Below are 25,222 nucleotides of genomic sequence, written 5' to 3' on the forward strand. Positions count from 1 at the left end.
GACAGACTTAGCCACTTGGGGAACTTATTTTCTAGAGGACAAATTGATGAAAACAACAGGAATTACAACCCGTTAATCTGTCTTAGGACCTAGAAAATGAGGAAAACTATTTATCTTGAAAATAATCATTGGGTATGATCATTAAAGCCCCCTTAATTCAGATTCTCTCTTCTGGTTGCACTCTAAGCCTATCATGATTTCCCATGAAAGCAAGAATTCTGAACCTGAGATTCTCCAGAATTTTCCATGAGCAACAATTCTAAGTAATGACCAAGGTGCTGCACGCAGGGCCATGCCCAACCAGCAGGCTCTCGGAGGACTCTTGAGGTGGAAATGAAAACAGGTAACTTTCATTTATATGTGTTTCATCTCATTCTATTTTAATTACTAATTTGAGTACAGTCTGCACCAGGTAAGATGGTTAGATCAATGAAGGGCCACATATATGATGGTGGTCCCATAAGATGATAATGGAGCTGAGAAATTCCTATTGCCTGGTGATGTAGGAGCCATTGTCACACATTACGCACGTGTCTGTGGTGATGCTGGTGTAAACACACCGGTCATGTAAAAGTCTAGTACAGGTCGGGCGCAGTGGCTCACGCCTGTAATCCTAGCACTTTGGGAGGCTGAGGAGCTCAGAAGTTCGAGACCAGCCTGGGCAACATGGCAAAACCCCGTCTCTACCAAAAATATATATATACTTTCTTTTTTGAGGTGGAGTCTCGCTCTGCAATGGCACGATCTTGGCTCACTGCAACCTCTGCTTCCTGAGTTCAAGTGATTCTCGTGCCTCAGCCTCCCAAGTAGCTGGGATTACAGGTGACTGCCACCACACCTGGCCAATTTTTGTATTTTTAGTAGAGACGGGATATCACCATTTTGGCCAGGCTGGTCTTGAACTTCTGACCTCAGGTAATCCACTCGCCTTGGCTGGGATTACAGGCGTGAGCCACAGTACCTGACCCCAGTATATTTATATATACTTATTTATAGCATGTTCTTCCTATTAATCCACAACTTTGAGCATTAGTGCTATGAAGTAAAAAGCTATGTGTCATATTTTACCAGGGTCGGACTGTGTGCCCAACCCTGGTATCACTTTTGAGGTTAAAGACTTGGGCTGCCACCTTGGATCCTCCCTCTCATCTCTCAGTCTGAGGAAAGCAGGCTGCCATCTTGTAAGCCACCCAGTGGAGAGGCCTGTGTGGCTGAAGCCTCCTGCCCAGGCATTGAGAACCAATACCTACCAACAACTATGACAGTGAATTTGGAAGTAAAGTCCAGTGTCAAATGATCCTTGAGATGACAGCCTCTGGCCGACAGCTTAAATGCAATCTCATGAGAGTCCCTGAGTCAGGACCAACCAGCTAAGCCATTTCTGGATTCCTGATCCTCAGAAAATGTGAAATAATAAATATTTGGGGGTTTTGGTGTTTAAAAAAATGCTGTGTGTTTGTGTTTAAAGGATGAATAAATTACATGTAAATTTGCAAGTCTAAGGATTTTCAGATGTTTTATAAAGAGGACTGTGGTAGATTCTTCTTGACTTTAGCAAATACAAATTCTCGGTGGTTACTGTTCCTATCTGAGCTGAGGCCTCGGTGTTTCTCATGTCCGAGTTTGGCTGAAGCCCTACTCTGCGAGGCTGCTGCACCGCTTGGTTTCCGAATAGGATCAGCATCAAGCTCTCAGAGGCAGGTGTATGAGTGGGAAATGAGTTCATTTAATGGCAGGCAGAGTCACAGAACAACTTCCCAACGAAGACGGTGCTACAAGGAGAACCTGTACTGTGACCACAGAGGCAGAATCAACTATGATCATCTCATCTGCAAATAAAAAAACCAAGAGGAGCTCAACCAAAAACAACTGAAATTGAACTGTAGGTACAATGGCCTTTTTTTCATGCTTGGGGCTGAGAAGCTCCAGAATTTTAGACAATGACACTAAAACACTACCTACATTCAGACCTAATAGTTCTGAATGAAAATTTCAAGTTATTTTTTGGAGTGGCAAATTATATGTACATTTAAACGTCCAAGTTCAATATAGGACAGTCTTTGGCTGGGCACGGTGGTTTACACCTGTAATCCCAGCACTGTGGGAGGCCGAGGTGGGTGGATTACCTGAGGTCAGGAGTTCGAGACCAGCCTGGCCAACATGGTGAAACCCCATCTCTACTAAAAATACAAAAATTAGCCAAGCATGGTGGCGGGCCCCTGTAATCCTAGCTACTTGGGAGGCTGAGGCAGAAGAATCGCTTGAACCCGGGAGGCAGAGTTGGAGTCAATCGAGACCACACCATTGCACTCCAATCTGGGCAACAAGAGCAAAACTCTGTCTCAAAATTAAAAAAAAAAAAAAAAAAAAAAAAAAAAAAAGAATAGTCCTCGGATCTGAAAGATGTTTCCCTAGAGGCCCAAGAGGCTTTTGCGTCAGAAACAGAGAAAGGTAAATAGCCCATTGTGGAAAGAATGACTTTGCAAGGGAGGCCAAAGAGAAGTTTCCAGTTAAGTCCACTTAGATGGAATGTCGAAGCAGTAACTATAGTCAATGCAGTAACTAAAGTCAATATTGTCAAAGTCAATATTTGTAAAAGACACAATAGGTTGGCTTGACAATGGTAAGAGTAGGTCTCTCAGATCTAGGCAGAAATTTTTAACATGCTAAGAATTTGAGGCTCTTTCCCTGCCGCCGCCGAGTCGTGCAGACGCGGAGGCTTGGGGGCTTTCAAGATTCGGCTTCACCTGTAAGCCACCACCATGGCCGAGGAAGGCACTGCTGCTGGAGGTGTAATGGACATTAATACTGCTTTACAAGAGGTGCTGAAGACCACCCTCATCCACAATGGCCTAGCACGTGGAATTCGTGAAGCTGCCGAAGGCTTAGACAAGTGCCAAGCCCATCTTTGTGTGCTTGCACCCAACCGTGATGAGCCTATGTATGTCAAGTTGTGGAGGCCCTTTGCCATGAACACCAAATCAACCTCATTAAGGTTGATGACAACAAGAGACTAGGGGAATGGGTAGGCCTCTGTAAAATTGACAGAGAAGGGAGTCCCTGTAAAGTGGTTGGTTGCAGTTGTGTAGTAGTTAAGGACTATGGCAAGGAGTCTCAGGCCAAGGATGTCATCGAAGAGTACTTCAAATGCAAGAAATGAAGAAATAAATCTTTGGCTCACACACACACACACACAAAGAATTTGAGGGGCCACACATTTTTAGAACTTCTGAGGCCCCATCATTTCACTGAAGTAAATGTTTTGGCCCGGCACAGTGGCTCACACCTGTAATCCCAGCACTTTGGGAGGCCAAGGCAGGTGGACCACCTGAGGTCAGGAGTTCGAGATCAGCCTAGTCAACATGGTGAAACCCTGTTCTCTACTAAAAATACAAAAATTAGCCAGACATGGTGGCACACACCTGTAGTCTCAGCTACTCTGGAGGCTGAGGAAGGATAATTGCTTGAACCCAGGAGGCAGAGGCTGTAGTGAGGAGAGACCGTGCCACTGCACTCTAGCCTGGGTGACAGGAAGACTCTGTCTAGGAAAGGAAGGAAGGAAGGAAGGAAGGAAGGAAGGAAGGAAGGAAGGAAGAAAGAAGGAAGGAAGGAAAGAAGGAAATGCTTTAAAACACTTCCACTTTTAAATGCAAGATTTTAATCATACTCAGCTCCAATTTAGTGAAGACACAATGCCTGTAGAATATGACCTCTGCTGACACTTTGATCTTTAATAATAGTTGGTCTCCTTTTTTCCCTCATATCGTAATTAAATAGTAGATCCTTCATATGAAACCATTGTTTAGTTTGTAATGTTGGGCCTTGTATTTTTGTCCACCATTTCATTTTTGTGCCCTCTACAGTAGATAGCTGTGATGAAGAGGTCGTTGGTCATGTTGTCCTCTGTGCACTGCATGCCCATCACGCAGATTTCTCATCCACCCCGGGAGGTTTGTGCCTCTGTCTGTGTGTCCAGGTAGCATCTCTGCAGGTAGGAACTGTTAACCCAAAGAGTCACTTTGGGTTTTCCAACTTTTTAGCCCCAAATAGAGCATTTCCTGTCTTTCTGCTCCACTGGGATCTCATTAATTCTCCAACTCAACCATACAGGTAACTCTTATATCTTTATTAGAGCATCCTGGTGGATAGAGGTAACAGAAGCTGCTATTTGAATACTAGGCTAATGCCAGTACATGGGTTCCATGGATAGTTTCACCCACCCCCATCTTTAATCACTTCCTCTATTGACTTTATCTTTTATAGAAATGTTGAAATCTATTTTAGGTTTAAAAATAAATAGACAGAAGCATCCAAATTGGAAAGGAAGTGTTCACAGATCATCTGGGCTTATATGCAGCAAGCCCTAATGATCACACACATACATACACAGTTAGAATGAATGTGTTTAGCAAAGTTGTAGGATATAAAGTCATACAAAAATTAGTTGCATTTTTATATGCTAACAATGAACAATCTGAATAGGAAATTAACAGAAAAATTATTATGAAAAAGAATGAAATATTTCAGAATTTACTTAACCAATGAGGCAAAAAACTTGTGCATTGAAAACATTGCTGAAATAAATGAAAGAAGACACAAATAAATGAAAAGACTTCTCATGTTCATGGATTGAAAGACATAATATTGTTAAAATATCAATACTACACAAATAGGCTGGGTGTGGTGGCTCACATCTATAATCTCAGCACTTTGGGAGGCTGAGATAGATGGATCACCTGAGGTCAGGAGTTTGAGACCAGCCTGGCCAACACGGTGAAATCCTGTCTCTACTAAAAATACAAAAATTAGTTGGATGTGGTGGCAGGTGCCTGTAATCCCAGCTACTCAGGAGGCTGAGGCAGGAGATCACTTGAACCCAGGAGGCGGAGGTTGCAGTGAGCCGAGATTGTGCTATTGCACTCCAGCCTGGGCAACAAGAGCAAGACTCCATCTCAAAACAAACAAACAAACAAAAAAAAACAAAAAAAACCACACACACAAATAGATCAACAGATTCAGTGCAATCTCTATCAAAATCCCAATGGCAGAAAAGTCTATCCCCAAATTTATATAAACTCTCAAGCGACCCTGAATAGCTAAAGTAATCTTGAAAAAGAACAAAGTTGGAGGTGTTACACTTCTTGATTTCAAAACTTATTATAAAACTACAGTAATCAAAAGAATATGGTATGCATAAAGACAGGCATATAAACCAGTGGAATACAATAGAGAACTCAGAAATAGACCCATGCATGTATGGCCAAATGATTTGTTTAAATTCTTATTATTTTTTTGAGATGGGGTCTTGCTGACCTTGAATTCCTGGCCTCAAGCAATTCTCCTACCTCCGCCTCCCGAGTAGTGAGGACTACATATGTCTTCCACTTCACCCAGCTACGTGGCTTTTGACAAAGATGCCAAGACTGTTCAATGAAGAAAGAACAGCCTTTCAAAAAATGGTGTTGGAAAAACTGTATTTCCATATGCAAACAAATGAAATTGAGTCCTTACTTTATACCATACATGAAAAGCAACTTAAAATGGATCAAAGAACTAAATATAAAACTTAGAACTATTAAACTCTTAGACGAAAACAGGGGAAAAGCTGACATTGGATTTGGCAAGTGTTTCCCAGACATGATACCAAAAGCATAGGTAACAATGGCAAAAATGCGTAAATCAAACAGCATCACAACTGTAAACTGGCTGGGCATGGTGGCTCACACCTGTAACCTCAGCACTTTGGGAGGCAGAGGCCAGTGGATCACCTGAGGTCAGGAGTTCGAGACCAGCCTAGGCAACACGGTGAAACCCCATGTCTACCAAAAGTACAAAAATTAGCCAGATGTGGTGGCACATGTCTGTAGTCCCAGCTACACAGGAGGCTGAAGCAGGAGAACTGCTTGAACCCGGGAGGTAGAGGTTGCAGTGAGCCGAGACTGCACCACTGCACTCCATCTTGGGCAACAGGGCGAGACTTTGTCTCAAAAAAACAAAAAAAACTATAAATTTCTTTGCATTAAAGAACACAATCAAAAGACTGAAAAGGTAACCTATGGAGTGGCAGAAAATATATACAAATCATATACCTGAAAAGGAGTTACTATCCAGAATACATAAAGAACTCCTACAACTCAACCACAAAAAAGTCAAATGACCTGATGTAAAAGGGCAAAGGACTTGAATAGACATTTCTTCAATAAATATAAATGACATTCAAATGACTCACCTCACAATTACTAGGATGGCTACTTTCAAAACAACAGAAAATAGAAAATGTTGGTGAGGATGTGGAGAAATTTGAACTCTAGTGCACTGTTGGTGGGATTGTGCAAAAGTAATTGTGGGTTTAGCCCATGAATTTTAAATCATTATAACTAGGCCCAGACACATCTTTATTAATCAAAATAGGAACGATTACAATCAACACATTTTTGCCAACAGGAAATAAGTTTGTTTATTCCTGTAGTGTAAAAACCTGTGCTTTGGGATTCAACGAACTCTTGGAAAGCATTTTCTGCACCCCGCTGGTTGTGGAAGCATTTTCCTTGCAAAAAAGTTGTCGAGATGCCTGGTAGTCAATTGGTAAGAGGTCAGGTGAATATGACGGATGAGGCAAAACTTTGTAGCCCAATTCTTTCAACTTTTGAAGCATTGGTGGTGCGACGTGCAGTCCTATGCTATTGTGAAGAAGAACTGAGCCCTTTCTGTTGACCAATGCCGGCTGCAGACATTGCAGTTTTTGGTGCATCTCATTGATTTGCTAAGCATACTTCTCAGATGTAATGGTTTTGTCAGGATTCAGAAAGCTGTAGCGGATCAGACCAGCAGCAGACCACCAAACAGTGACCATGACCTTTTTTTGGTGAAAGTTTGGCTTTGGGAAGTGCTTTGGAGTTTCTTCTCAGTCCAACCACTGGTTGTTGTATAAAATCCACTTTTGGTCTCCTGTCACAATCCAATTGAGAAATGGTTCGTTGTTGCTGTGTAGAATAAGAGAAGATGACACTTCAAAATGACGATTTTTTAAAATTTTCGCTCAGCTCATGAGGCACCCACTTATGGAGCTTTTTTCACCTTTCCAATTTGCTTCAAATGCCGAACGACCATAGAATGGTCGACAGTGATTTCCTTGGCAACCTCTTGGGTAGTTGTAAGAAGATCACCTTCGATGATTGCTCTCAACTTGTCGCCGTCAGCTTCTGATGGCTGTCCGCTACTCTCCTCATCTTCAAGATTCTTGTCTCCTTTACAAAACTTCTTGAACCATTGCTGCACTGTATGTTCATTTGCAGATCCTGGGCCAAATGCATTGTTGATGGTGCAAGTTGCCTGTGCTGCTTTATGACCTATTTTGAACTCGAATTTGCTTTACATCTAACATCTTTTCTTTTTTTTTTTTTTAAGATGGAGTCTTACTCTGTTGCCCAGGCTGGCGTGCAGTGGCCCAATCTCAGCTCACTGCAACCTCTGCCTCCCGGGTTCAAGTGATTCTGCTGCCTCAGCCTCCTGAGTAGCTGGGACTACAGGTGCCTGCCACCACAACTGGCCAATTTTGGTATTTTTAGTAGAGACGGAGTTTTGCCATGTTGGCCAGGCTGGCCTCAAACTCCTGACCTCAGGTAATCCACCCACCTCGGCTTTCCAAAGTGCTGGGATTACAGGTGTAAGCCACCGTGCCTGGCCAATTGTCTAATATCATTTCCATAGTCTAAAATAAATATAAATAGCAAGTAATAAGTCATTAGCAAAATACAAAGTGAGAAATGCACATTAAAATGATGCATAACATAACCACATTTATTTAAGAATGTTTTCTAATATCAAAGTGCACATTTCAACAACACAAAAACCTCAATTACTTTTGCATCAACCTAATAAAATGGTTTATCCACTATGGAAGACAGTAGGGCAAAAAAATAAAAATAGAATTATCATATGATGCAGCAATTTCACTTCTGGATATATATCCATAAGAATTGAAAGCAAGATCTTGATACCCATGTTCATAGAAGCATTATTCACAATAGCCAAGAGATGGAAGCAACCCAAGTGTCCACGGATGGATGGATGGATGGGTGGATGGATGATGGATGGATGGATGGACAAAATGTAGTAGATGCAGACAATGGATTATAATTCAGCCTTAAAACGGAAAAAAAATTCTGAAACCTGCTACAACCCTGAGGACATTATGCTAAGTGAAGCAAGACAGTAACACACACAAAATATACTGTACAGTGATTCCACTGACATAAAGTGTCTAGAGTAGTCAAATTCAGACGAGATCGGGCGCGTTCAGGGTAGTATGGCCGCCTCGTCTAGGAAGTGAGGAGCGTCTCTGCCCGGCCGCCCCGTCTGGGACGTGAGGAGCGCCTCTGCCCGGCCGCCCGGTCTGGGAAGTGAGGAGCGCCTCTGCCTGGCCGCTGTGTAACCTTCCAAGTGTGAAGTGACAGCCTTCATTGTAGAATGAATGAAGACACTGGCACTGATTATATAACACCTTGGCAGCTATCTCAAGTCGTTGATGGTGGAGGTATTGGAATTATAGAAGAAAGCAAACACACGAATTTGACTAAAGGCGATTTTGTGACTTCTTTCTATTGGCCCTGGCAAACCAAGGTTATTCTGGATGGAAATAGCCTTGAAAAGGTGATATATATATGAACATATCTGATTTTTTTCCCCGTATAATTCTTACTTTGTGCATTTGATATTCAGTTGTGTTTGTAATCACAGAAAAATAAAAGCATATATATATATATATAAAGAATTGCGGGCTTATGTATCCCCTTAATAGAAGGAGGGAGGTGGGTTAGGGATACTTGCAGAAAAATCTATGACTCTTAGGAAAGATAAACGGCCCTTAGAAGAGTAGATGTCAGATGTGATCATTTTGCAACACCATCTGTCTGGGTGTGGTGCTGACATCCCTTCTCTGATCCAGGACAGGGAATTTATGACCTCTTTTGGGAGGCTTTGCTTTTAGGCAGGTAAAGGAGTTTGGAAAGAAGTCTATTCTCAAATGCCTTCAGTTCGAAATAATCTTTATTTGCCAAAGTGGCAAAATCTGGAATCTTCCAGTAGCCACTTACTTGCCGAGAAAGCCCAAAAGTGTACCTTAGCCCAGTCTCTGTTCTGTGATCCAGAACACACTATCCAGTTGCCTCAGCACACATCAACAAGAACATCAAAGTGCATTCACCTCCTTTTCCTATAAACCTATTTTTTCTCTTGTATTTCATATCATGCTAGTTCATCAAGCCAGAAAACTTCAAGTCATGCCAAATTCCACATCTCCCTCATCCGGTAATGAAACCTGATTCATTTTGTCTCCTGAGAGCTTTTGGTACTTGTTTCTCTCCTACCACTGTCACCGCGGCAGACTGTTATCATTAGGCCCTTACAATCTCCCCCTTATTATATTGTCCTAATTTACATCACAGCACAGATGTCCAGTGTGACATACGTATGTTTGTGCAGGTTAACTTTAATCTACATTCTGGGAGCTGTTAGTTAACATTTCCAAGACCCTGATCCTGATACTTTTCAGCCTTTACAAAGAATACAATTCTGATACAGGTTACAACCTAGGTGAAGCTTGAAAGCATGCTAAGTGAAATAAACCAGACGCAAGAGGACAAATATTGTATGATTCTACTTATATGAGGTACTTAGAATAGTCAAATTCATAGAGACAGGAAGTAGACTGGTGTTTCCCAGGGTTTGGGAGGAGAGGATAATGGGGCCTTTGTGTTTCATAGGTACAGAGATTTAGTTTGGAAAGATGACAAAGTTCTGAAGATGGATGGTAGTGATGATGATTACACAATAATATTCATGTACTTAATACGGCTGAATTGCACACTTAAAATGATTAAAATGGTAAATTTTATTAGTATATTTACCATAATAAAAAAAAGAGTGAAGGCCAGGTGCGGCGGCTCACACCTGTAATCCCAGCACTTTGGGAGGCTGAGGTGGATGGATCACTTGAGTTCGGGAGTTCAAGACCAGCCTGGGCAACATGGCAAAACCTTGTTTCTACTAAAAATGCAAAAATTAGCCAGGTGTGGTGGTGTGCACCTGTAGTCCCAGCTACTCAGGAGATGAGGCACGAGAATCTCTTGAACCCGGGAGGCAGAGGCTACAGTGAGCTGAGATTGTGCCATTGCACTCCAGCCTGGGTGACAGAGAGAGACTGTCTCAAAAACAACAACAACAAGCAGCCCAGGCCCTAATCAAAACTCCACCCACAGAAGGTACTTCAGATACCTCATTTAATGTGTACTAGAGGGGCTGGGCACAGTGGCTTGCACCTATAATTCCAGCACTTTGGGAGGCCAAGGCGGGTGGATCACCTGAGGTCAGGAGTTCGAGACCAGTCTGACCAATATGGTGAAACCTTGTCTCTACTAAAAACACAAAAATTAGCTGGGTGTGGTGGCATGCGCCTGTAGTCCCAGCTACTCGGGAGGCTGAGACATGAGAATTGCTTGAACCCAGGAGGTGGAGATTGCAGTGAGCCAAGATCCCGCCACTGCAGTCCAGCCTGGGGGACAGAGCAAGATTCTATCTCAAAAAAAAAAAAAAAAAATCTGTACTAGAGGATTCACTGATCTGCAGAAGGGTGTTAAAGATCATTTTCTTTTATATATATATATATATATATATATGTAAATTTTTTTTGTATAGGGACCACTGCAATGGGGCCTTGCAGTGGGGGAGAGAGGTTGGGCTCAGCTCCCAAAGATCATTTTCTTTTTATTTGATTGATAGAAGAAATAGGGCCTCACTTTGTTGCCAGGCTAGCCTTCAACTCCTGGCTTCAAGTGATCCTCCCCTGCTTCACCCTCCGAAATTGCTAGGATTACAGGCATGAACTGCCACCGCTGACCCCATTTTTTAAGAGATGGGGTCTCATTCTGTCACCCAGGCTGGAGTGCAAAGATCATTTTCAATTGGCAAATGAAGTGATAAAGACAGTGCCTGCTAGAAAGCTACATAAGCACTTACCCTCTTGTACAAATGTGTGCACAGATGAACTCAGTAGCCTAACACCTTCAGAGTGATTCCTTAGTATAGAAATTCTAGAAATCCCGTAGTGTGTCCCCTCCATTCCCACCCCCACTCAATCACATTTAATGAAGGATTTTTGTTAGAGAAGGCTTGCTGACATCCTGTCCTCAGAGCGTTGTCATATTTGCCATGGGTTGGGTCTTTTGTGTGAGCTATCTCTGCTCCAAAAGGCTAGAGAGCTAGGATTTCACCGGTCTTGCTCACACAACAGCATGTATGACTGTTTCGGTGCCTGCTTGCTCCTGACGTTTGTATCTGCTTAAAACCCTGGGGACCTCTTGGCTGCCTCTAATCCTGAGAGGCTGCTGAATTTCTCCTGTCATCCCCCTACAGTGCAAATCAGGTCATGTCAATTTCTCACTCTGAATTCTTCAGTAGACCCCTCCGCTCCCTCCCATTACAGAGTAAAATACCAACTCCTGCCCTCCAGGATCTGCACCTACCTTCCTCTCCCTTGTTCACGCCAGTGTGGAAGCCCTTGAATCTGTCCACGCCTCTCCCACCTCCATACCTCTGCGCATGCCATTTGTTCTGCCTACAAAGCTCTTCCTCTCCCTACACTCTTTGGTTTCAGGGAACACAGCTGAATTCAGGGACGCCAAGTCCTTGCCTAGAAGGATATCATCTGTGCCTGGAATTTTACCTTTTTTTTTTTCAGCACACTTTCAGCAGCAATGAAAGAATCCAGTCTGCGTAGAAAGATGAGTGAAGTAGACACAGTAGAGAGAAACAGATGACTTCTTAGAAGGGGGAAGAGAGAAACCCAGGGGGCAGCTGCCTTTGTTCATAAACCGGTCCAGTTCTTGGGTTCCTTTCCTTCTGGGAGGCATCTGAGCCTCCCGTCCTTGGGTTCTGGGAGCTGGTTGGGAAGCTCTTTTGTAGCCAATTGAGTCTTGACCAGGATACAGGTCTGCAGACTTATCCCTTTCTTGGTGGTGAGGCCAACCCCAAGCCACCCTGGAAGACCTGCTGGGGGTGGGCTACGGGGGGAGCTGTGGCTGCTCCCCACCCTCCCAGGGCTGGCCACCTGGGGCAGCCTGAGCTCTCTGCTTTTGGAAGAACTGGTTTAGCAATCTGGTATCTTAAAGTCAAATTACGTAATTTGACTTTCAAGTCCACTCAATTGATCATCAAGAAAGAATGTAAAAGGCCAGGCAGTGGCTCATGCCTGTAATCCCAGCACTTTGGGAAGCCGAAGCAGGTGGATCACCTGAGGCCAGGAGTTCAAGACCAGCCGGGAAAACATGGTGAAACCCCATCTCTGCTAAAAATAAAAAGATTAGCCAGATGTGGTGGTGCACACCTGTAATCCCAGCTACTCAGGAGGCTGAGGCAGGAGAATCACTTGAACACGGGAGGCAGAGGTTGCAGTGAGCTGAGATCATGCCACTGCACTCCAGCCTGGGCGACAGAGCAAGATCCTGTCTCAAAAAAAAAAAAAAAAAGAAAGAATGTTAAGAGTGTTAAAAGAAATTGCTAACAATTTCTTCAGGAGCCACCACGCCCAGCCAAGACTTTTAAACATTTTATTGTTGACTCATTTGAGTTCCTTGTGTATTCAGGATATTAATCCCTTGTAAGATGAATGTTTGCAAATAATTTCTCCCATTCAACAGGTTGTCTCTTCACTCTATTGTTTCCTTTGCTGTGCAGAAGCTTTTTCATTTAATATAGTTCTATTTGTCTATTTTTGTTTTAGTTTTTTGTTCTTTTGAGATCTTAGCCATAAAATCTGCCTAGACTAATGTCCTGAAGTATTTTCCCTATGTTTTCTTCTATTAGTTCTGGGTCTAAGTATTCAATCCATCTTGACTTGATTTTTGTATATGGTGAGAGATAGGGTCCACTTTCATTCCTCAGCACTGTTTATTGAAGACAATGTCCTTCCCCCAGTGTTATCTTCTTGGTACTTTTATTGAAAATCAGTTGGCTATAAATACATGTATTTATTTCTGTATTCTGTATTCTGTTCCATCAGTCTGTCTGCTTTTGTACTAATACCATGCTGTTTTGTTTACCGTAGCCTTGTAACATATTTTGAAGTCAGGTAGTGTGATACCTCCAGCTTTGTTCTTTTTTCTCAGAATTGCATTGGCTATTCAGGCTCTTTTTTGGTTCCATAAGAATTTTATGATTTTTTTTTCTAATTCTGTGAAAAATGATATTGGTATTTTGATAGAGATTGCATTGAATCTGTAGATTGCTATGGGCAATATGGTCTTTCTTTTTTTTTGGACGGTCTCACTCTTTCCCAAGCTAGGGTACAGTGGTGCTATCTCGGCTCACTGCAGCCTCCGCCCCTTGGGTTCAAGTGATTCTCATGCCTCAGCCTCCCAAGTAGCTAGAATCACAGGCGCCTGCCACTACGCTTAGCTAATTTTTGTATTTTTAGTAGAGATGGGGTTTCACTGTGTTTGTCTAGGCTGGTCTTGAACTCCTGACCTCAAGTGATCCACCTGCCTTGGCCTCCCAAAGTGCTGGGATTACAGGCGGGCGTGAGCCACCATGCCTGGCCAATATGATAATTTTAATGATATTATTTCTTCCAGCTATGAGCATGGGATGTCAGTCCATTTGTATGTGTCCACTTCAGTTTCTGTCATCAGTGTTTTGTAGTTTTCTTTGTAGAGCTCTTTCACCTCTTTGGTGAATGTATATTCCTGAGTGTTTTATTCTTTTTTTATAGCTACTATAAATAGGATTGCTTTCTTGATTTTTTTCTCAGCTAGTTCATTATGGGTGTATAGAAATGCTACTGATTTTGTATATCAATTTTGTATCCTACAATGTTACTTAATTTATTTATTAGATTTAAGAGTTTTTCAGTGGAGTCTGGGTTTTTCTAGATATAAGATCATATCAACAGTAAAGAGGGACAATTTGACTTTCTCTTTTCTAATTTGGACACCTTTTATTTATTTCTCTTGCCTTATTGCTCTGGCCAGGACATCCAATACTTATATTCTTTTTTTCTTTTTCTTTTTCTTTTTTTTTTTTTGAGACAGAGTCTCCCTTTGTCTCCCAGGCTGGAGTGCAGTGGCATGATCTCGGATCACTGCAACCTCTGCCTCCCCGGCTCAAGTGATTCTCCTACCTCAGCCTCCCAAGTAGCGGGGACTACAGGTGCACACCACCATGCCCAGCTAATTTTTGTATTTTTAGTAGAGACGGGTTTTCATCATGTTGGCCAAGCTGGTCTCGAACTCCTGACCTCAAGTGATCTGCCCGCCTTGGCCTCCCAAAGTGCTAAGATTACAGATGTGAGCCACCTCACCCGGCCTACAGTACTTATATTCTTACATGGCTCATATCTGTAGCTGATTTCCAATGGGAGAAACCAAGGGACTGTTGCTATAAAGCTGCACATGAAAACAAGAGGTACCATTATCTCATGAACAGCTTCCAACTGTGCAGAGTCCATGCATCCTCACCTGATCCTCCAGAAACACCACCCCTGGTCTGCAAGCTGATTTGCTTCTGACACAGAGAGGCACCCAGCAGAAGCAAGGACTCGTGTCTACAGAGAACACCTAATCAGATTGTTGGGGCTAGCTGGGCTCCTTGGGAAATGGAAGGTGCAGTAGGTGCCAGGGCAGGGGAAAAGCTTATTGAGAACAAGAGCAGGATACAGGGAATGAGCAGAAAATAAACCTGAACTCTGTCTCGATTACAATTAAGTGTCCGCTACTGGAAAGCAACTTAAACAGACAGCAGCCACATCAGCTGCCAGTGCCTGTGGGCTCGTATGACCAATCCCGGCCGTGTAGCTATTCTTAGTCACAGTTTCTCCTGCCTCAATCTGCGGTAGAAGTGAAGAGACTCTTCTACCTGTAATACAGAGCTGTCCTTCCTCCCTTTATCTCTTGATTTTTACCATTTGTTCTGCAGTCTCTGTTAGTGTGTGTTCTGGACATAATAAAATATGGCTAGTTAATTCAAGCAAAAGCTTGCGGTGACTTGGCAAAGCATTATCATGATTAATGGGAGGACAGGCAGAGGATAAAATGAGGTTGAGACTGGCTTGCCTTGTATTCAAAAATCCTAACTCCTCTTTTTACTGATTATCTTAGCTATGCATTTTTTTGTAAAGCCTCTTGAATTCAAACCGGATAAAGCTTTCTTTCTTTCCAACGTACTTAATAACTAGGACCTGCATCTGACATTCACTGTGTGATTGCAGTGACTATAAACGCTTCCTTTACATCTGTGTAATTTCTAAATCAGATGTTCAGAAACCAACAGAAATGTTTATTCTTAGATAAATTAACTATGATTCAACAACTTTGTGCTCTAATTTACGGAAGAGATTCTCTCTCCATCAGTGACGTTGGCTGGGTTGTGTTGTTAGAGATGAGCAATGTGCATTAGTGAGGCTTGCCTGGATCTTCCTTGTCAGGTTGGGTATGTTTCATAAAATTAGTTGAAAGGGCTGGGCACGGTGGCCCACGCCTGTAATCCCAGCACTTTGGGAGGCCCAGGCTGGTGGATCACTTGAGGTCAGGAATTTGAGACCAGCCTGGCCAACATGGCAAAACCCCATCTCTACAAAAAATACAAAAATCAGCGGGGCATGGTGACATGCATCTATAGTCCCGCTGAGGCAGGAGAATGACTTGAACCCGAAGGTGGAGGTTGCAGTAAGCCGAGATCACGCCACTGCACTCCAGTCTGGGTGACAGAGCAAGACTTCGTCTCAAAACAAAAAACAAACAAACAAACAAAAAGATTAGTTGAAAGGGAAAGAGAGAAACTGCAAGTGACAGGAGCAACGGAGTCGCAGGGGTGGCACATATACAATGGGTGTAGACTTTGTGAGGGGAAGGATGACAGCATGTCATATTGTGGTCAAGATCACAGCCTTTACTGCCAGACAGATCCAACTCTACTGCTGTGTGACCTTGGATGGATTGCTTAATGTCTCTACGTTTTCATTTCTGTTTTATCATGTGTGAAGTGGGGATATAAAAGACAATCTAGGCCGGGCGCGGTGGCTCATGCCTGTAATCCCAGCACTTTGGGAGGCTGAGGCAGGTGGATTACCTGAGTTCAGGAGTTCAAGACCAGCCTGGCCAATATGACAAAAACCCGTCTCTACTAAAAATACAAAAAAATTAGCCAGGCATGGTGGCAGGCACCTGTGGTTCCAGCTACTTGAAAGGCTGAGGCAGGAGGATTGCTTGAACCTGGGAGGTGGAGGTTGCAGTGAACTGAGATCGCACCACTGCACTCCAGCCTGGGCGACACAGCAAGGCTCTGTCTCAAAAAAAAAAAAAAAAAAAAAACAGCCAATGCCAATGTACAAAAGATTGTTGAAAGGATTCCATGAGATAAAAGATATAAGGCATTAAGCCCAAGAGAGAGAAACATTAGCTGTTGCCATTTTTTTTTCTTTTCCTTCAAGAGTATGCTAACTTATTTTGTTATTGTTCTAATCCTAGCTCTACCTTATGACTGTGGAAGCTTGGGCAGGACTGCTGAAACCTGGTTCTTCCTTTCTAAAATGGGGCTGTTAACATCTTCTTGATGGGATTACTGTGAGAATGAACAGACAGAATGATGTGTGTGAAGAATGCCTGACACGGAGAGTGCCTTGCAGAGTGCATGCAGCCAATCAGTTTCAGGGCCCCCTTCTCACTCCTGACCACTTCATGGAGAGACCACAGGCCGAAATCATAGACTCTCTGGATGTGAGGCACTATGATGAAAGCCAAAAATCAGGGCGTGGTGGCTCACGCCTGTAATCCCAACACTTTGAGAGGCCAAGGCGAGCAGATCATCTGAGGTCAGGAGTTCAAGACCAGCCTGCCCAACATGGCGAAACCCCATCTCTACTAAAAAAATACAAAAAATTAGCCAGGTGTGGTGGCAGGCACCTGTAATCCCAGCTACTCGGGAGGCTGAGGCAGGAGAATCGCTTGAACCTGGGAGGCAGAGGTTGCAATGAGCTGAGATCGCACCACTGCACTCCAGCCTGGGCCACAAGAGTGAAACTCCGTCTCAAAAAAAAAAAAAAAGCCAAAAAACAAAAAACAACTCCCCCGATGATTCTGATGTGAATGAAATCAGGGTAAGACCCTAGATTGTCTAGAGGTTTGATGGTAGATCTTGGGACAGTGAAACTTATCTACTTCTATTTTTCTTCTTTTGAAACAAGGTCTCGCTACGTTGCCCAGGCTGGACTCAAACTCCTGGGCTCAAGCAATCCTCCCGATTCAGCCTTCAGAATAGCTGGAATTAGAGGTGTAAGCCACCACACCCAGTGCTACCTACCTCTATTTTCACCACAGACAGAGTGTAAGTTCTCTTACTCACAAATGCCAGCCATTGGTCATGAGGAAAATCAAGCTCATCTTTATTCCTGAAAATCCATTTTCTTATTCAGCTGGCGCTGCTATGAAAAAATACCACAGGCTGGGTGCCTTAAACTACAGTCATTTATTTCTCACAATTCTAGAGGCTGGGAAGTCTAACACCAAGGTGCTGGCCTGTATGGTTCCTGGTGAAGGTTCCCTTTTGGCTTGCAGATGACCCCGTCCCTTTGTTTCCTCACGTGGAGAGGAGGAGGGGGAGAGAGAGACCAAGCTGTCTTGTGTCTCTTCTTATAAGGGCACTAATCCCATCATGAGTGCCCCACCTTCACGTCTGCATCTAAACCTAATTATTAACACCTCACAAACGCCCATCTCCAAATGCCACCACATTCCACATTGGGGGTTAGAAATTTCAGGAATATAAATTTGGGGAGGGCAGAACTCAAACCATAACACCAACTCCAAGAGCAGGCTTTGCTAAGTAAAGGTTGGTTGTGCTTCAGAGCTCTAACAGCTCTGGGAGGTAATTGTGAAATAGGCCTATTGTCACTTGTTGAAGGTTGTGCAACTCCTAGTGGCTGAACCATCAGATTCCAAACTTCATTCTTTTCATTATATCAAATAAATGGCCTTGAAAGATCTGTAATGAGGACAAGAGTGACCAGTCAGAAAAATGGCAAAGAAACCAGTAACAAAAGGGAATATGACAATTAAGTGCATAATAAATCGGGTAGGGGAGATAATGAAAAATAAACAAATAAAGGAAGAATGAATGAATAGGATTTAGGGCATGCATCGATTACTTAAAAAAGAGACTGAAAAGTCTGAGGGAATCTTTTGTGAAAATTAATGAAATAGGCCCAGCATTTTCTGACTCGTGTTTTATGTGTGTGCAAGGCTCATGTTTACAGTTATTCTTGAACACTCCTTGCTCTATCCCACCCTCCCAAGGCTTTTGACCTCAAGAAAAATCAGTCTAAAGAGATTGTTTTTGTCATCTCCAGCTGTCCCAGTTGCCCATCAAATCCAGCCTTTGTTTCTCTTGCAGCCTCATCGTCTCTGATTGCAACTTTAACCCTGTCTTGAATTGTCTAAGAGGCTGGGGGCTGACAGCTGAATCCAAGTCTCAGACATACAGACTTTGACCTTTGCAGTCCACTGACCTGCAAAATACATCAGTTAATACACATAGGAAGAGATGGAAGAAAGAGCAACATGAAAGTGGGCAAAGGATTATCAAAGGAGGAGTAAAGAGATGGAGAGCAGAGTGGGCTGAGCAAAGACATCTAGATTAATGATAAGGTGACCAAGGGATAGCTTTAATGCAGGCTGGGAAGGGTTCTGGTGGCAGTGTTAGCAGCCATTTCTTTTCCTTTTTCTTTTCTATTTTTCTAGCTAAGACTGAAGGAAAGGCGTTAAATACAATCTGGGGTGCAGTGGCTCACACCTGTAATCCCAGCACTTTGGGAGGCCGAGGTGGGCGGATCACCTGAGGTCAGGCGTTTGATACCAGCCTGGGCAGCGAAACCTTGTCTCTACTAAAAATACAAAAAAAAAAAAAATAGCCGGGCATGGTGGCATGCATCTGTAATCCCAGCTTCTTGGGAGGCTGAGGCAGGAGAATCACTTGAACCCAAGAGGCGGAGATTGCAGTGAGCCAAGATCATGCTACTGCACTCCAGCCTGGTTGACAGAGCAAGACTCCGTCTCAGAAAAAAATAAATAAATAAAATAAAAAATAAAAAAATGCAATCTGGACTTGAGATTAAATATAAGAAATAACTTTCAGAGAGAACTATTTATTTAATAAAGGAAAAGATTATTGACAAGGCTATGTAAGTCGCCCTTACTGCATAATACTGAGGCATAATTATTATCAAGCCCCATCTAGAAGTTTGGCAGTCTCTTGGGCACTTCAAATGCATACATTACTTCATTTAATCTTTCTGGGAACTCCCTAAAGTGAATAGTATTACCCCCATTTTACAGAAAAGTAAACTGAGGCTCAAGGATGGTAAGGGACTTGCCAGGGACCTATGCAGTGGGTGGCACAGCTGAGTTTAGGCCAATTTACATTGGACTCTAAAGCCAATGCTCTTGCCACTTGATCAGCAGGAACCATGGTCTTGAATTGCTTCAGACTAAGCCCAGGGAACGATCAAATCATCTCGGTGGGCTCCAAACCTGCCTTATCTCAGGGACTGGGTGAAAGGTAAGAGAAAGGAGGAGAGAGGAACTGAGAGTGACCTCATGGGGTGACGTCTCCTAGTACCGCCCCCAGCATAAAGCCAATAAAAACTTTCATCAGTTTCCCTCAGAGTAAATCCCTTTGCATTTGAATTAATGATGTAAGAAGTCCAAGATCAGGGTGCCCGCCTATTTAATTCCTCAGTGAGGGCAACTTCCCAGCTGCCAGAACTGTGAGAACTAAATGTCTGCTGTATGAGCCACCCAGTCTGTAATATTTTGTTATGGCAGTCCCAGCAGACTAGGACAGTGAAGTTCAGAGAAAAGAGGCCAGAGGCCTTGTCCCAGGCCATGAGGATACCACTGAGCTGAGGGAGGAAAGCTCCCACCAAGGTTTGAAATGCAAGAAAAAATGATGTCTGGCCGGGCGCAGTGGCTCACACCTGTAATCCCTGCACTTTGGGAGGCCAAGTGAACTCCTCACTTGAGGTCAGGAGTTTGAGACCAGCCTGGCCAACATGATGAAACCCTATCTCTACTAAAAACACAAAAATTAGCCAGGCGTGGTGGCAGGCGCCTGTAATCCCAGCTACTCTGGAGGCTGAGGCAGGAGAATCGCTTGAATCTGGGAGGTGGAGGTTGCAGTGAGCCGAGATCACGCCACTGCACTCCAGCCTGGGTGACAGAGCGAGATTCTGTCTCAGGAAAAGAAGAGAGAAAGAGGAAGGAAGGAAGGAAGGAAGGAAGGAAGGAAGGAAGGAAGGAAGGAAGGAAGGAAGGAAGGAAGACGTCAGCAAAAATGTCAGAGAAAGAACCTCTGAAATATTTCTCCTCTATGAAAATAATGAGAAAAATTGGCAAAAAAGGGAAGAATCAACTTATTTTAGGCTGTAGAAATTAATCAAATGCTGGCAGGAACTCAGGAAGTATGTATTCAAGAAAAATGGCTGAATCTCAGTAATTAGAGAAATTAGAAAATAGTTTGAGATGAGTGAAAATAAAAACACAGTATACCTAAACTTACGGGATGCAGCTAACCCACAGCTTAGAGGGAAATTTATAGCTGTAAATGCCAATATTAATGAAGAAGAAAGATCTAAAATCAATAATCTAAACTTTCACCTTAAGACACTGGAAAAGGAAGGGAAAACTAAACCAAAAAACAAGTAGAAGGAAGGATATAAATAAAGACTGTAGTGGAAATAAGTGAAATACAGAACAGAAAAACGAGAGAAAATCAACAAAACAAAATGTTACTCTTTGGAAAGACCAACAAAATTGACAAAATATTAGCTAAACTAACCAAGAAAAAAAGAAGACTTGATTACTAAAATTAGGACTGAAAGAGGGCACATGACTTCCGACCCTACAGAAATAAAAAAATTATGAGGGGATATTTTGAACAATTGTATGCAAACAAATCGGACAGCGGATATGAAATAGACAAATTTCTAAAGAGACACAAACTATCTAAACTGATCCAAGAAGAAATAGAAAATCTGAAGAGACCTATCACAAAGACATTGAAGTAATAGTAAAAACAAAAGCAAAAATAAACAAAAAATACTTCCAACAAATAAGAGCTCAAGATCAAATGTAAGAAAAGAAAGGATTAATAGACTCTTAATTGACCAATGGAAGGAAAAGGTGTTAGAATTTCAAGCCCTCAATTATTCCACCTTCCTGTTTTAAAAAAAACTGATGCTAAAAAAGCACGTAACATAAAATGTACCATCTTAGCCACTTTTAAGTGTACAGTTTAGTATTGCTAAGTAAATTCACATTGTTGTGAAACAGATCTCCCAGTCTTTTTCATCTTGCAAATTCAAAACTCTATACCCATTCAATAATAACTCCCCCTTTCTCCCTCCTCATCCTTTGGTACCCACCATTCTACTTTTTATTTCTATAAATTTGATGAGTACCTCATATTAGTGGAATCATACAGTATTCATCTTTTTGCGATTGGCTTATTTCACTTAGCATAATATTCTTAAAGTTCATCATGTTGTAGCATGTAACAGGATTTTCTTCCTTTTTTTTTTTGTTTTTTTGTTTTGTTTTGTTTTGAGACAGAGTTTCGCTATTGTTTTCCCAGGCTGGAGTGCAATGGCACGATCTCGGCTCACGGCAACCTCCACCTCCCTGGTTCAAGTGATTCTCCTGCTTCAGCCTCCCGAGTTAGCTGGGATTATAGGCATGTGCCACCACGCCCAGCTAATTTTGTATTTTTAGTAGAGATGGGGTTTTTCCATGTTGGTCAGGCTGGTCTTGAACTCCCGACCTCAGGTGATCCGCCCACCTTGGCCTCTCAAAGTGCTGGGATTACCAGCGTGAGATACCTACCGTGCCCAGCCGGATTTTCTTCCTTTCTAAGGCTGAATAATATTCCATTGTACGCATAGACCACATTTTGTTTATCCAGTCATCCTTTGGTAGACGCTTGGATTGCTTTCACCTCTTGGGTACCATGAATAAATGCTGCTGTGCACATGGGTATGTAAATATCTTTTTGAGACTCCTCTTTCAATTCTTTTGGATGTATACCCAGAAGTGGAATTGCTGAATCATAATAGTGCTTTTTTTAATTTTTTGAGAAACTGCCTACTGTTTGCCATAGAGGTTGCAACATTTTATAATCCCACCAACAGTGTGCAAGGATGCTGATTTCTCCACATCCTGGCCTTGTTATTTTCTGGGTTTTTAATTTGTTTTTAATGGTACTTGTCCTAATGAGTGTGAGGTGATATCTCATTGAGGTTTTGATTTGCATTTCCCTGGTGACTAGTGACATTGAGCATCTTTCCATATGCTTGTTGGCTATTTGTGTTATCATTTTTGTGTGTTTTTTTTGAGACACGGTCTCACTCTGTCACCTAGGCTGGAGTGTAATGGTGCGATATCAGCCCACTGCGACCTCCACCTCCTGGGTTCAAGCGATTCTCCTACCTCAGCCTCCCAAGTAGCTGGGACTACAGGCATGCACCACCATGCCTGGCTAATTTTTGTATTTTTAGTAGCAGTAGGGTTTCACCATGCTGGCCAGGCTGGTCTCAAACTCCTGATCTCAAGGGATCCACCCGATTTGGCCTCCCAAAGTACTGGGATTACAGGTGTGAGCCACCACGCCCGGCCTTGTATATCATCTTTAGAGATGTCTATGATGTCTATTCAACTCCTTTGCCCTTTTCAAAATTGGGGATTTTTTCATTGAGTTGTAGGTGTTCTTTATACATTGTGCACATTAACCCCTTTTCAGATATGAATTGTTACTATTTCAACCCATTGCGTAGGTTCCCTTTTTACTTCATTGATTATATTCTTTGACGCACAAAGGTTTTTAAGTTTTATGTAGTCCTATTTGTCTATTTTTTCAACCTTCCTTTTAAAAAAATATTAGAATGTTTCACAAAATTGCATCTCATCCTTTTGCAGAGGGCATGCTAATCTCGGTGTCATTCTAACTTTAGTGTATATGTTGTTAAAGCTGGCACCCAACTGTCCTTTTAAAGTTGATTTTCTTTTATTTATTCCAATCTTACTTTTCAAGCAGATTTCCCACCCCAGGTATCCTATACCTTGATTCAGTGACTCTCCAACTTGAATATGCACCGGAATCTCTTGGAGGGCTTGTTACATCATAAATTGCTGGGTCCCACCACAGAGTCTTTGATTCAGTAGATCTGGGGTGGGGTTTAAGGATTTACATATTTAACAAGATATCAAATGATGCTGGTCTTGATGGTCCAGGACCACACCTTGAGGACTGATGCTCTAGTCAAATTCAATCGCTCCATGTTTTTTAGAGATTATTGCCTTTGCTCATGCTGGTTTTTGTTTGTTTGTTTTGTTTTGTTTTCTGCTCAGAATGCCCTTTATTCAGGCACCTCCTCTACGGACTTTCACTAAGCCCTCAAACTGGAATGAATCACTCTCCTGAGTTTCTATGTCACTTTATATTTATTTTATCTCTTATCACCTACCTTTTACTTTTTTTATTTTTATTTATTTTTTATTTTATTTTATTTTAGAGACAGAGTCTCGCCCTGTTGCCCAGGCTGGAGTGCAGTGGCACGATCTTGGCTCGCTGCAACCTCCGTTTCCCAGGTTCAAGCGATCCTCCTGCCTCAGCCCCCCTAGTAGCTGGGATTACAGGCACACGCCACCATGCCCGGCTAAATTTTCTATTTTTAGTAGAGACAGGGTTTCACCATGTTGGCCAGGCTGGTCTCAAACTCCTGATCTCAGGTGATCCACCCGCCTCGGCCTCCCAAAGTGTTGGGATTACAGGCGTGAGCCACTGCGCCTGGCAACTTTTTTTTATTTTTATTGAGACGAAGCCTTTCTCTATCACCCAGGCTGGAGTGCAGTGACGCGATCTCAGCTCACTGCAACCTCCGCCTTCTGGGTTCCAGCGATTCTCGTGCTTCAGCCTCCCAAGTAGCTGAGATTACAGGTACCTGCCACCATGCCCGGCTAATTTTTGTATTTTTAGTAGAGATGAGGTTTCACCATATTGGTCAGGCTGGTCTCGAACTTCTGACCTCAAGTGATCCACCCGCCTCGGCCTCCCAAAGTGCTGGGATTACAGGTGTGAGCCACGGCGCCTGGCCACCTTTCACTTTTGATTTGACTTATTTACGTACCAGTCATACTGTCTATTAGGAAAATAAGGTTTTGGATGTCAGTGCTCATGTTTAACTTACCTTTATACATCCTACAGTGCCTGGCAAAGTATCTCACCTATACTAGCATGCAATGGATATTTGTCAAATGAATGAAAAAATAAGGAAATATTCTGTGAAGAAAAAGACAGCAGCATTAAGGAAAGAAAAAATGAATAAAAAGAAATAGAAAAAAGGAGATGATAAATGTGGTAGAATAAAGTGGTGGGAATTCTTCCAGAAGGGAATTTTGTTTTGCCAACTAAATGCAAAGCAAAAATAGAACAGGTCTTCCCAGCTGTTCTTTTTGTCTGTTTTCTTGCAGCTGTGCTAGAATTCTTTTTTTTTTTTTTTCCAGGCCAGAATTGCTAATCACCATACCAGTAGGGCCCTTGTGATTTAATAAGAAGAAAAAGATTGGGGGACTTTAATTCCCAAACACTTAGGGTGTGAATCTGGAGGGGTACAATGTTCTATCACATTGACTGAAATCCAGACTGCACCTTTCACCTGATGAAAGACCATGACACTTTTCCCTGTGGAGAATTGGACAGATGTCATTGTAATATTAAAAAAAAAAAAACAGTATTGAAGAAAGTTACGAACTCTAGAATTAGTTCATTATGCATAACTTTTTTTTTTCAGACAGAGTCTTGCTCTGTCACACAGGCTGGAGTGCAGTGGCATGATCATAGCTCACTGCAACCACGAACTCCTGGGCTCAAGCGATCATCCCCCCTCAGCCTCCTGAGTAGCTAAGATTAAAGATGCGTGCCATCATAACCAGCTAATTTTTGTAAATGTTTTTGTAGAGATATAGGATCTCGCTGGTCTCAAACTTCTGGCCTCAAGTGATCCTCCTGCCTTGGCCTCAAAAGTGCTGGGATTATAGGCATGAGCCATCATGTCTGGGCCTATGCACAAAATTTTAAATTAATTTGTGTGTGTGTGTGTGTGTGTGTGTGTGTGTGTGTGTGTGTG

At 42.6% G+C, this 25,222-nt stretch overlaps 1 long non-coding RNA gene, 1 other non-coding gene and 1 pseudogene across 2 annotated transcripts in view; 2 read left to right on the top strand and 1 right to left on the bottom strand.

Moving 5' to 3' along the window:
- Nucleotides 1-267: 267 nt before the first annotated feature.
- LOC116463170 (uncharacterized) overlaps nucleotides 268-25,222 on the top strand; it is a 27,673-nt gene continuing 2,718 nt past the window's right edge. Inside the window, exon 1 of the long non-coding RNA XR_004246600.1 lies at nucleotides 268-343. This is a non-coding gene — a long non-coding RNA (uncharacterized LOC116463170). The remainder of the gene's footprint in view (nucleotides 344-25,222) is intronic.
- LOC116463169 (small ribosomal subunit protein eS12-like) lies at nucleotides 2,763-3,160 on the top strand (annotated as a pseudogene).
- LOC116463196 (U6 spliceosomal RNA) lies at nucleotides 22,968-23,071 on the bottom strand. Its single transcript, XR_004246608.1, has one exon. It is a non-coding gene; the product is annotated as a U6 spliceosomal RNA (small nuclear RNA).

This window comes from Hylobates moloch, unplaced genomic scaffold (genome assembly GCF_009828535.3).
Source record: "Hylobates moloch isolate HMO894 unplaced genomic scaffold, HMol_V3 SCAFFOLD_28, whole genome shotgun sequence".
Taxonomy (NCBI): Eukaryota; Metazoa; Chordata; class Mammalia; order Primates; family Hylobatidae; genus Hylobates; species Hylobates moloch.